Below are 12,045 nucleotides of genomic sequence, written 5' to 3'. Positions count from 1 at the left end.
AATACATAAAGTACTGTATCTCTCATCGTTTTGAAATTCGTCATTTCAGGAACAATAAACTTTATCCAGATCCAAAATCCGAGGACGGATGAATAATTGTTCCTTGAATCTGACGTGATTTGAACACACAACCGTCTGATCTGGAGTCAGACGCGCTACCGTTGCGCCACACGCTCACAGACCTTACGGGCCTTTTACATCTGTGTTGTGTTTGGTGAATTCAAAAACCAAACAGGGAATTGTCTCCCTCTTTATTTTCTCGGGATTTAAATAGATTGGAAGGGTAACAACGAAGCAAAATTAACGAGAAAGTAGAAACACAACATTATCCTACAGGAGAAATGTGTTCTTTGTTCAAGAGGTGATTAGAAAGGGCATTTTTGTATGACGAGGTGGCCCAGTGGTGAAGGCGGTGGATTGCTACTTCATTGCGTTCTACACATTTGGGTTTGCATCCCATCCTCGTCGGAAATACGTCTTCACTGCCCCTTTATTGGGGGTAAACTCAGTGTGTGGGGATGCGGCCTGGGTCGGATTGCTGTTGGTGTAGACTCGATGGGCCGAATGCCCTTCTTCTGCACTGTGGGGATTGTTTGACTTTCGGGGCGGCAGTTTCACTTCTCTGAAAGCATTGATCCACCAGTTCCTTCTCTAAAAAGCCGACTCCAATGAGTTCCTGACCACAATCTTTGAATATCTCACCAGATAACGATGGAAAGTCCAACATGTCATTCTTTGCGCCGCAGCTGCAGCATTTATTCCCATTCCCATAGAACATTACAGCACAGAAACAGGCCTTTTGGCCTTCCCTGGCTGTGCCGAACCATTTTTCTACCTAGTCCCACTTACCTGCACCTGAACCATATCCTTCCGCACCCCTCTCATCCATGTACCTGTCCAACCTTTTCTTCAATGTTAAAAATGAACCCGCATTTACCACTTCATCCGGCAGCTCATTCCACACTCCCACCGCTCTCTGTGTGAAGAAGCCCTCCCCCCCCCACCCCAATATTCCCTTTAACCTTTCCCCTTCACCCTTAACCCATGTCCTCTACTTTTATTTTCCTCCCCTCGCCTCCGTTGAAAAAGTCTATTTGCATTCACTCTATCTATACCCATTATAATTTTGCACGCCTCTATCAAATCTCCCCCCATTCTTCTAAGATCCAGGGAATAAAGTCCTAACCTATTCAACCTTTCTCTGTAACTCAGTTTCTCAAATCCCGGCAACATCCTTGTAAACCTTCTCTGCACTCTTTCAACCTTATTAATATCCTTCTTGTAATTAGGTGACCAAAACTGCATGCAGTACTCTAAATTCGGCCTCACCAATGTCTTATACAGCCTCACCATAACATTCCAACTCTTATACTCAATACTTTGATTTATAAAGGCCAATTTTCAAAAGCACTCTTTACGACCCTATCTACCTGTGACGCCACTTTTAGGGAATTCTGTATCTGTATTCCCAGATCCTTCTGTTCTACTGCACTCTTCAGTGTCCTACCGTTAACTTTGTATGTTCTAGCTTGGTTTGTCCTTCCAAAGTGCAACACCTCACACTTGTCTGCATTAAACTCCATCTGCCATTTTTCTGCCCATTTTTCTAGCTGACTCAAATCCCTCTGTAAGCTTTGAAAACCTTCCTCACTGTCCACTACTCCTCCAATCTTTATATCGTCAGCAAATTTACTGAACCAATTTACCACATTATCATCCAGATCATTGATGAGCTTTTGGGGTTTGCCCCTTCGTCAGGTGAATGGAGAGTTCTGGCCTCAGACAGAGCATATAACAGCACAGACAGTTTACAGATTACTGATTAGAATGCGAACGTTTACACCTAACCTGCAATTCAAGTCTTAAAGATGCCAAAAAATGTGAGTGGAAAGAGCATTATGCATAGGTTAAAGAGATGTGTATTGTCTCCAGACAGTACAGTAATTAAGGGTTTGCAAACCCAGACAAGTCACGGGGGGTTACAGATAGGGCGACATTAAATTAAGATCCCGGTTGAGACCCTTCCACATGTGCGCGGAACTTGGCTATCACTCTCTGCTCAGCGACTCTGCGCTGTCTTGTGTCGTGAAGGCCGCCTTGGAGAACGCTTACCCGAAGGTCAGAGGTCGAATGCCCGTGCTATAAGGCAGCAGCAGCTTCCGGTCCACCCTGTCCATTCCTTATATACCTCAATCAGGTCTCCTCTCAGCCTTCACTGCTCTGAATAAAACAGTCTGATCCAATCCAGTCTCTCTTCACAGCTCAAATTCTCCATCCCAGACAACGATCTGGTTACTGGTAAATGGACCATGTTCTGCAGTCATTTATTCTCTGCAATGATTTCTCGGGAACTCGAATCTGCTCCTGATTTTAATCATTCTCAGAATCTACTTTGGAGAAAAATAAATACAAACACCGGGCTCGTCCGGGATTTGAACCCGGGACCGCTCACATTTCCCTACCGTGACCCAAAGCGAGAATCATACCCCTAGACCAACGAGCCAACTGCACAAAAAGCAGTGACGAAAACATCTTTTCAAAGTCTCCCACAGCTTATTTACCATCTCTTCATAACAACATTGTTAAATCAGGAATGTTCCCGAACAATGTTCCATTTCACTGTCTGTTCTGGTGAAGATCAGAAGCAGTGATATCAGTTTTCACCACTCGCCATGTCGACCTGTGGTTGTAACTCGCCAGTCGCGTCGGTAATCTCATTCTGACAGCCGGATTTGATTGGATTTGATTTATTTTTGTCACATGAAATAGTATACAGTGAAAGGTATGGTTTCTTGCAGACAAAGCATACCGCACATAGAGAAGGAAGGGAAAAAGTGCTGGATGTAATACCACCTCATCTTTCCCCAAATAAGGGGACCAAAACTGGACACAATATTCCAGTTGTGACTTCATCAACACAATTGAAACAATATTTCTCTACTTTCTTACTCCAATTCTTTTGCAATATATGCTTACGTTCAAATTCCCTTTTAAATTATACATTTTACCCGCATTCTGAGTTTCTGTGATTCTGGACAGAGACAGCCAGATCCCTCTGTCCACACAGATTTTGAAAATGCTTTCCAGAAGGATAATAATTTGCCTTTCGCATTTATCCACATTGAACTCCATCTGCCAAAAGCTATCCAATTCTCCGAGTATATCTAGATCCATCTGGAATATTTTTACATCGTCTTCACCGCCTGCTTTCCCACAAATTGTGTATTATTCACAAATTTTGTCGTGTTACACTCTGTCCCTGCTTGCAGATCATTGATATAGATTGGAAAGAGTTGAGATCCGAGGACTGGCCCCTGTGGCACCCCGCCTGTTACAGTTCGCCAGCCTAAGAAGGATCCATTTTCCCCCCATTTATCCCGACCCTCTGCTCCCTGTCAGTCAGCCAATCCTCAATCCAATCCAGTTCTCTCCGCTGACTCCCAGACACCAGAACATTTCATGGGAAAACTCTAACTGCTGTTACCTACAAAAAAAAAACTACGGTCCAGTTCCTACATTCCTGACTCAGTAACACCTCCAGAAACAGCCCCAAAAAGAATGAACTGAAATGATTCAGTTTAATGGGGAAAATCAGGTGTGTATAGCAGTGACACGGCATGTGCTTGTGGGGTAACGATAGCGGGACTGATTCCCATATTATGAAAGTTTCGTGTTCAAATTACGTCAAGCTTCTGGAGCCTTTGTGCAGTTGGTTCCTCGATTTTATTTCTGGATAATGTTCCCGAAATGATCATTGTCAAAACTAAGATTTAAATGGTATTTTAGGAAAACTCCCGGTTTACAGGCTCAGTTTATATTTCTTTACACAGTTTTATATCGGAGCGATGTTTCAGGGATGTGATGTGTCCATTGCTTATAAAATCAAAGCAAACTCCACAGTCCCAGATAAATCTCGGTGTCATCAAAGAGGAGAACTGACTGGCGGTGATTTAACCGAGGATTCACACCTCAGGCCAGGAGCAAGGCTGAGAACGCGGCCTTCATAAATAACCTCGATATTACATAGAAACATAGAAGACAGGAGCGGGAGGAGGCCATTTGGCCCTTCGATCTTTCTCTGCTATCCATCACGATCATGGCTGATCGTCCAATCAGCAGACTAATCCTGCTTTCTCCCCATATCCTTTGACCCCATTCGTCCCAAGTGCTAAATCTAGTCACGTCATGAATACATTCAATGTTTTGGCATCAACTACTTCCTGTGCGAATGAACTCCACAGGGTCTTTGGGTGAAAAAATGTCTCTTCATCTCCGTCCGAAGACTGGAATGAAACCCGAGCTGAATAAGATGTCCAACCAACTGAGAGAAACCTGCCGCCCAAGGTGACACAAATCAACAAGAGGGTGCACATTTACTGCCAACGAAACCAGGATAACCCCTGGGGCAGCAGCCAAGTGCCCCACTTGGATGTGAATGCGAATATCATAGCAAAGGGTGGCTTTAATCCATCATCTTCGGGGTTATGGGCCCAGCACGCTTCTGCTACACCACTCTGCTCTGCACACACTTGCTTTTTGCCTTTTCTCAAGAACACAAGGGTTGGGAAACTCGGCCGTTGTCAGAACTGTCTCTGAGTTTGGAATTCTGTCTGTATTTGTCCAGCTCTGGGGTTGTAGGATGGGACTCAGGTCCAGGACTCTGGCTGCGGTTGAAAAATGGATAGAGACACGTTTTAAATATAATGAGGATGAAGATGGAATTCAAATCGATTTGCGCAGGGCGGGTGTTCGTTGAGTGAGTGGATCAGAATGGCCGGAAAGTTTAAGACGCTGTTTTCAGGCATCACATTTCTCTGAAATCCCAATCCTGACGGTGATTTATCCGTATCGAGGCACCATCCAAACCCGCGAAATCTTTCAGCTGGAAGCACAAGGGCAGCAGATGCAGAGAAACAAGGACCACCTGCAAGTTCCACTCCGAGAGACACACACCATCCTGACTTGGAAATATATCGCCGTTTCTGTGGCTGTCTCACAATCCTGGAACACCCTCCCTAACAGCACAGTGTGTGTACATACACCATATGGACTGCAGTGGCTCAAGAAAGAACTTACCACCAAATTAATACTAGATAAGGAATGTTGGCCCAGTCCGCGACAGCAACATCCCGTGAAAATAACATTTTGAAAAATCATCTGTGTCGGAGTCGGGGAACATCTGACTTCAGGTTAGAAAACTATGTATGTCAATCAAATCCTGAAGGCGGATACTTTATACCAGATGTGTGTCTGACATCATCTGTGGAGAGAGACCAGCTGCGATTGTCCAGCATGTTCAGATTTCAAGACCCCGCCTTTCCTCCAAAATTAAAAAGAACATGCGGTTTGATATGAACGGCAAACGCACCTTTCTGTCTCCACCTGATTTGTGTTTTTTCTTCATGCATCCATCTCATTCTCTTTCCTGCTAATCCAAAAGTCTTAATTAGCTGTTTGCTGCATGAAATGGTTCTTCGTATTGGGGAAAATAACTGATCTCGTCACTACTGAGTTATCGCTCTGGAAGTGTAAGTTGCAAGTGTACAATGCGTTTCGGCGTTTCGTCGTTTCGTTGTTTCGTGGGGCAGCTCCTCGTTAGTATAGTGGTTAGTATCCCCGCCTGTCACGCGGGAGACCGGGGTTCAATTCCCCGACGGGGAGTTCATTATAATTTTATTATGTCAAATTGTACTTGTGTCGTTCTGCAACTTTGAAAACGGCAAAAATAGAAGACTGTGAAGAATTGAAACTTTCGAAAATGGAAATCTTTACATTTGTACGGAAACTTTTGGTAACCTGAGATCAACGTTCGTTCAATTCATCAGCATTTTCGCTCACCTTTGATGTGGCGATGCCACGGAGCCAACACGTTGAATATTACCCTGATATTAGCACAATGCCAATAAATGCTGTGATTTCATATTTTTCAGTTCTATTTTTGGATGATCCACTGATTCCCAGATCCCTGAAAATACAAAGGAAACCTCCAATGATTTCAATATTGGAAATCCCTTTGAGTCTGTGAGTTGTGAAGATTCATGCAGCGTGAGGAATGGAATATTAATGCATGATTGTAAGAGCAGGAAGGTTCATTTCCAGTTGGAAAAAAATTTTGGTGAAGCCACCGCTGGAGGACAGTGCGCAGTTCCGGTCAAATCACTACAGTAAGGATATGATTCCACTGGAGAGGGTACAGTGTCCATTTACCAGTGACCACATCGTTGCCTGGGATGGAGAATTTGAGCTATGAAGAGAGTCCATGAAGACACCATTCACTGTCCAATTCTCATCAACCATCTTCGTCACTTCCTTGAAACACTCGATCATGTTCGTGAGACAAAAGCTCCCCTTTACAAAACCATGTTGTTTCTCACTGATATGTCCACTCATTTCCAAGTGGGAAATACCCTGTCTCGACGAATTCTCTCCAATAATTCCCCGACCATTGATGGAAGGCTCACCGGCCTGTAATTACCTGGATTGTTGGTGTTACCTTTCTTCAACAAAGGAATAACATAGGCGATTCTCCAATCATCTGGGACCTCCTCTGTACCCAGGCAGAATGCAATGATTTCTCTCAGGCTCCAACAATTTCCTCTCTTGCCTCTCTCAGTATTTGGGGTATATCCCATCAGACCTATCTTCCCGACCTTAATATTTCTCAAGGGCACCAGTACCTTCTCCGTTTTGATCTCAACATGTCTCAAACCACCTGCATATCCTTCCCCAGACTCACCATCATACACGTCGTTTTCGGTCAACACTGACGCAAAGTTCTCATTTAATACTTCGCCCATTTACTCTAGCTCCACGCATAGATTCTCTCCCTTGCCCTTGAGTGGGCCAACCCTCTCCCTGGCTACCCTCTTGCTCGTTATGTATGTATAAACAACCCTGGGATTTTCCTTAATCCAGCTGGCCAGTGTATTTTTCGTGGCCACTTTTAGCCTATTGTTTCATTATGTTTTTATCTTCCTCATCAGGTTAAGGAGCGGCGCTCCAAAAGCTCATCTTACCAAATAAATCTGTTGGACTTTAACCTGGTGTCCTGCTGCTACTTAATGTGCCTCCCCCAGTCCCACGTCGGCAACTCCGCGTCTGTCTGTGAGAGAATGGAATTAATACTGTATCTGTCATCCATGATCTGCATACACATTTGCTCCTCTATCTCTTTCTCACCACACTTCCCTTTTTCCTTCTCTATCACTTCTGTTCACATTGTATTGAATAGTAATTGCCTGGTGCTCTATGTGACTGATGGAGTCACTCTGTCCGTGGTACTGTTGGGGACTCAATGTGTATTTGCCAGTTAGTGGGAGCTGAGAGTGACTGCGGGGTTCATTCCCTCCCTGCGATGCTCTGTCATTTTGGGATTAATGTTGTAACTGTCCTTCTCGGTCACTATATGAGGGGACTGGGTTTACTTTTACCGATCAGTCTCTGCAACTGTCTGTGGGGTTCATCCTCTAATTGTCAGTCTCTGGCTGTGGAAATCAATGTGTACTCTTTAAGTATCAGAGAAGAGAGAAAATTACAGCACAGGAGCAGCCCTTCAGCCCTCTGAGCCTCCGCCGACCATGCTGCCCATGTGAACTAAAACCTCCTTTCAGTCTGTGGCACTGAGCCTGCTTTCTGCTCAATGGGCCGAGTGTTGGCGAGTGGGATTTGTTGGGCAGGCCAGGGCATTTCATACATCACTGTAGATTTGATGGGCCAAAGGGCCTCTTCTACACTATCCTATTCTCTGATACATGGCCTTACAACCCAAGCTTGGAAAATTATGTATTCATAGATAATGTATTTTGGGTGGGTGTCAGTATAAACTGCAGAAATTTGGTTCATGTCTTAAAACTCACAGTTTGTTTTCCCCGCATAGAATTGTTGATATTTCAAACACTTTGTCTGAATTTGTTGTGAATGCTGAAAATGTGGTGACTTTTAGAGCACTTCATCGAATCATAGAAACCCTACAAGTGCATAAAGAGGCCATTTGGCCCATCGAGTCCGCACTGACCACAATTCCACCCAAGCCCTACCCCTATATCCCTACGTATTTGCCCCTCATCCCACGACATCTCAGTACATTCAGAGGCAATTTCAGCATGGACTACCGTGCCGCCCAATATCGTTCGGTTTGAGGGAAAAGATAAACTGGCCCGCACGGGGATCGAACCCGCGACCTTGGCGTTATTAGCACCACGCTCTAACCAACTGAGCTAACCGGCCATATGCACACTGCCGTCCACGGACGGTTATCGGGGCAGCACGGTAGCATAATGGTCAGCAGTGCTGCTGCCCAGCTTCAGGGACCTGGCTTCAATTAGAGGAGTTTGCACATTCTCCACGTGTCTGCGTGGGTTTCCTCCGGATTCTCCGGTTTCCTCCAACAGTCCAAAGACGTGTGGGTTAGGTTGATTGGCTGTGCTAAAATTTGCCCTCAGTGTCCTGAGATGCGAAGGTTCGAGGAATTAGCGGGTAAAAAATGTAGGGATATGGGGGTAGGACCTGGGTAGGATTGTGGTCGGTGCAGACTGGATGGGCTGAAGGGCCTCTTTCTGCACTGTAGGGTTAAAGAAAAACACTTATCAGAAACATAGTGTGATTTCTATATGTGTGTTGCCTGATGTTGTTGTTGCTGTTCTTGTTTTTATTCACACTGGGACTGTGTTTTCACTGACTGGCAATGAAGGCAAATAAATAAATGTCTCATGATCGAATTGAATGGTAGAACAGAGTCAACGTGCCATGTGCAATGTCTGTTCTTAATTGCTGTGTTCCAGTGACTGGAAGAGACGGAACGATGGATACTGAGGGAAATAAGGGTAGAAATTGCAGAGGTGATGGAAGCAATTTCTAACCCAGCTCGTTATATGGGCGGTGCCAAATGAGTGGAGAATTGCAAACGGTAGACACCTCTTCAGAAATGGCTGTAAGAATCAGTCCAATCAGTTTAATATCGGTTTAATTGTTAGGCCGAAGGGCCTGTTTCCTGTGCTGTGTTCTTCTTTGTTGTTCAATGTGTAATATTCTCCAAATAATAACCGGAGGACAAAAAAAAATCCCACCTGTGCTGATGCACAATAATTAAGGAGAGCCCCTCAGTAATCCCATAGTTAATGAACTTGATCGAGATGTTCATGAGGGTAATGGAAAAGGCGAGGATTCAAATCCCATTCCTGGCAGTGTTTGGGGGAGGCAGTGGACAAGTAATCCAGAGATCCTGGGTAATACTCTGGGAAGCTGGGTTCAAAACCCAAAAGGGCAGATGGTGAAATTTTAATTCAAGACAAACCTGGAATTAATTATCCATTTTTATAAAACCTCATGCAGTTTACTAATGTCCTTCAGGGAACAAAATCTGCAGAAGGAGGGTATTTGAATCAACAAGTCCAGAGTTAACAAAAACATGGATGAGGGTTTCAGGTACAGTTGAGATCAGGTATTATCAACAATGTGTGAAGTTACACAGCTGGAAACAGGTGGCCTTGGTGCAGGAACAGATGTGTGGTCAGAATCTCATTTCCAGGTGTAATGATGTGCCAAGGTTATATGAGTTTGTTTCGGCCTCGACAGTGACCAGGGAGAGTGATGGAGTCATTGACTGGGAATGGAATTTGTGGTGGGACCTTTGGCCTTCCAGATGTTTAATGGGGAATTATCTGCTTATCGAGTACAAGCTGCTGGATAAGCAATCTAATAATTTAATAAGAGGGATTGGTTCTGAGAGCTGATGGTGAGCTGGAACTGGGTATTATCAGCTTACGTGTGAAAACTAACATTGATCTTAAGATTATGAGACCGAGAGGTGAGGTCTAGAAATAGGAGGGAGCCAAGGATAAATCCTTCAAAGATTCGGGAGGTAACAACACAGGAGGGAGAAGAGTGACCATTGCGGGTGATATTGTGCCACTGACCAGAAAGGTAAGAATGGAACGAGGCCAGTGCAGTCTTCCCCAGCTGGAAAACCATAGAGTATAGAACATTACAGCGCAGTACAGGCCCTTCGGCCCTCGATGGTGTGCCGACCGGTGGAACCAATCTAATGACCCTGTAACCTAAACTCTTCCAATATTATCCATATGCCTATCCACTGACCATTTGAACGCCCTTAAAGTTGGCGAGTCCACAGCTGCTGCAGGCAGGGCATTTGTTATGGTACGAAAGTTATAATTTTGCAGGAGACTCAAGAGAGTGAGAGAATGATTCGGTACACAACAAGATTAGGTTCACACTTCGTACCTTTATTTATCTTTACTTATCTATCCTTATTTATCTATGGTATACAATTACATTATACACACAGTTTTCAGCACTCAAGAAGAAGAACAGCTACAATTGCAGTTTACAGAAGAACAGTTACGTATATTTACCATCAGGACTGTGCCTTCATCCTTCCAACGACTGGGGAGCCCGTTTCAGTCTCGGTGAAGGACCAACACGTTGTCCCGATAACGACCGGGCGATGCGCGCTTACCCCACGGTTGAGCGTCCACCGAGACAATGGGAATCCCTTTTTTTAAAGGCTGAGGAATGAGTTGATCAGGCTCATTCCTCTGCTCTGATATCCAATCAATGACAGTCCTGAGAGTGTTCACGCGCTGTTCCCGAGTAACTCACGCGATTACGTGAGTTACTTGCTTGTGCAGTTTGGCACGTATACCTTTGTTTATGTGCGCAAATAGGGCTTTTATCACCTTGTTTGCTTATGTATGTAGTCTGATACATACGCAAATAGGGCTTTGTAAGTTGAAGAATCTTTAATGTGTTTTTGGATTGCATTGAGTGCCCTGTTAACATTCTGTGATTTAGGAAGCATTGTTTCGCGGACCAGACATTGATTGCTTCTATTACATTGAGTGCCCTGTTAACATTCTGTGATTTAGGAAGCATTGTTTCGCGGACCAGACATTGATTACTTCTATTACATTCGGCCCTTGGTCAGCGAAGCAATGCATCATACACTGCTCGTTGCTTTAATTTTTGTAAATAACGACAAATACATATATTACTAATAGTTAAGATAATAATGAATACTAATAATATAACGATAGGATGTATTAATATATTCCACATTTGTTGTGCCTGTGACGACCATCCTTCAAATAAAGACCACCATGAGTGGGCAGAATCTTCTTCAATAATTTTACTAAGGTGCTTCAATTTTTGTCCTGCTATTGCGGTTTGAATAATTAATTTGGTAACGTTATGATAATGTGTTTTGGCCATCTGCTCCAACTGTTTGGATTGATTTAAAATTTGCTGTTGATTTTCTAAAGAAATGGAATAATCTGAATGAAGCACATCCCACTGTATAGAGGTCATTGCATCCGTCGTGGAATAATTGGTTAGGAAGTAAGTCCGATTATGCCACGACCAAATATAAACTTTTTTTACACAACCCGAATAGGGATAATAGGGTAATTGCGGATGCGGGTCCATAGTGGCCACACACAGTGTATGAGGCCCTACTTCAAACAAAGTGTCTTTCGGGTCCTGGTGTGTCCATTTACACACGCCTTGTCCTTGTAGGCACAAATTATCATATCCTGTTCGTAATGAACAAATACGACCTCGGTCTGTCACATAGCAATCAGATATATCATATGTATGATAGGTATCAATATTTAACCACGTTCCTCGTAATTGCAAAATCCAAAATGCCCCTTTTGCAATAATTGGTACAGTATGATATTGACACATGCGATCATAATTAGATACATTATATTGTTCCCATATACCAGAACAAAGAATATCATTGCACATCGTTTTATCTGCATGTAGGGTTATCCATAATGCAGTCGAAATGTTCCATATTTTCCTCCATTCATGGTAATTACCCGTAGTCAGTAATCGTTGCATATTGTGTAACTGTAGTTTTACGTATACTTCCTGTATGTTACATTCAGTCCAGTTTGCCCATTGAGATAGATTTGTCCATTTGGCATCCGAACCATTGGCCATATTTAAGAACAGTTTGGCAGCCAACATATCCCATTGTGCTTGATGCTTTTGTGACATCAAACCCTGTGGCATCCAAGCAGCCGT

At 43.8% G+C, this 12,045-nt stretch overlaps 3 non-coding genes across 3 annotated transcripts; 1 reads left to right on the top strand and 2 right to left on the bottom strand.

Moving 5' to 3' along the window:
• Positions 1-2,417: 2,417 nt before the first annotated feature.
• On the bottom strand, positions 2,418-2,503 carry trnap-ugg (transfer RNA proline (anticodon UGG)). The gene is given in 2 exon segments: positions 2,418-2,453; positions 2,468-2,503. It is a non-coding gene; the product is annotated as a tRNA-Pro (tRNA).
• Positions 2,504-5,589: 3,086 nt separating this feature from the next.
• Positions 5,590-5,661, top strand: trnad-guc (transfer RNA aspartic acid (anticodon GUC)). The gene has a single exon. It is a non-coding gene; the product is annotated as a tRNA-Asp (tRNA).
• A 2,491-nt stretch (positions 5,662-8,152) lies between these two features.
• Positions 8,153-8,226, bottom strand: trnai-aau (transfer RNA isoleucine (anticodon AAU)). The gene has a single exon. It is a non-coding gene; the product is annotated as a tRNA-Ile (tRNA).
• Between the last annotated feature and the right edge of the window lie 3,819 nt (positions 8,227-12,045).

Source organism: Carcharhinus amblyrhynchos, unplaced genomic scaffold (genome assembly GCF_965287045.1).
Source record: "Carcharhinus amblyrhynchos unplaced genomic scaffold, sCarAmb.v2.hapA scaffold_42, whole genome shotgun sequence".
Lineage (NCBI taxonomy): Eukaryota > Metazoa > Chordata > Chondrichthyes > Carcharhiniformes > Carcharhinidae > Carcharhinus > Carcharhinus amblyrhynchos.
Note: the sequence above shows the minus strand (reverse complement) of the source record. Positions and strands in the feature narration are given on the sequence as shown.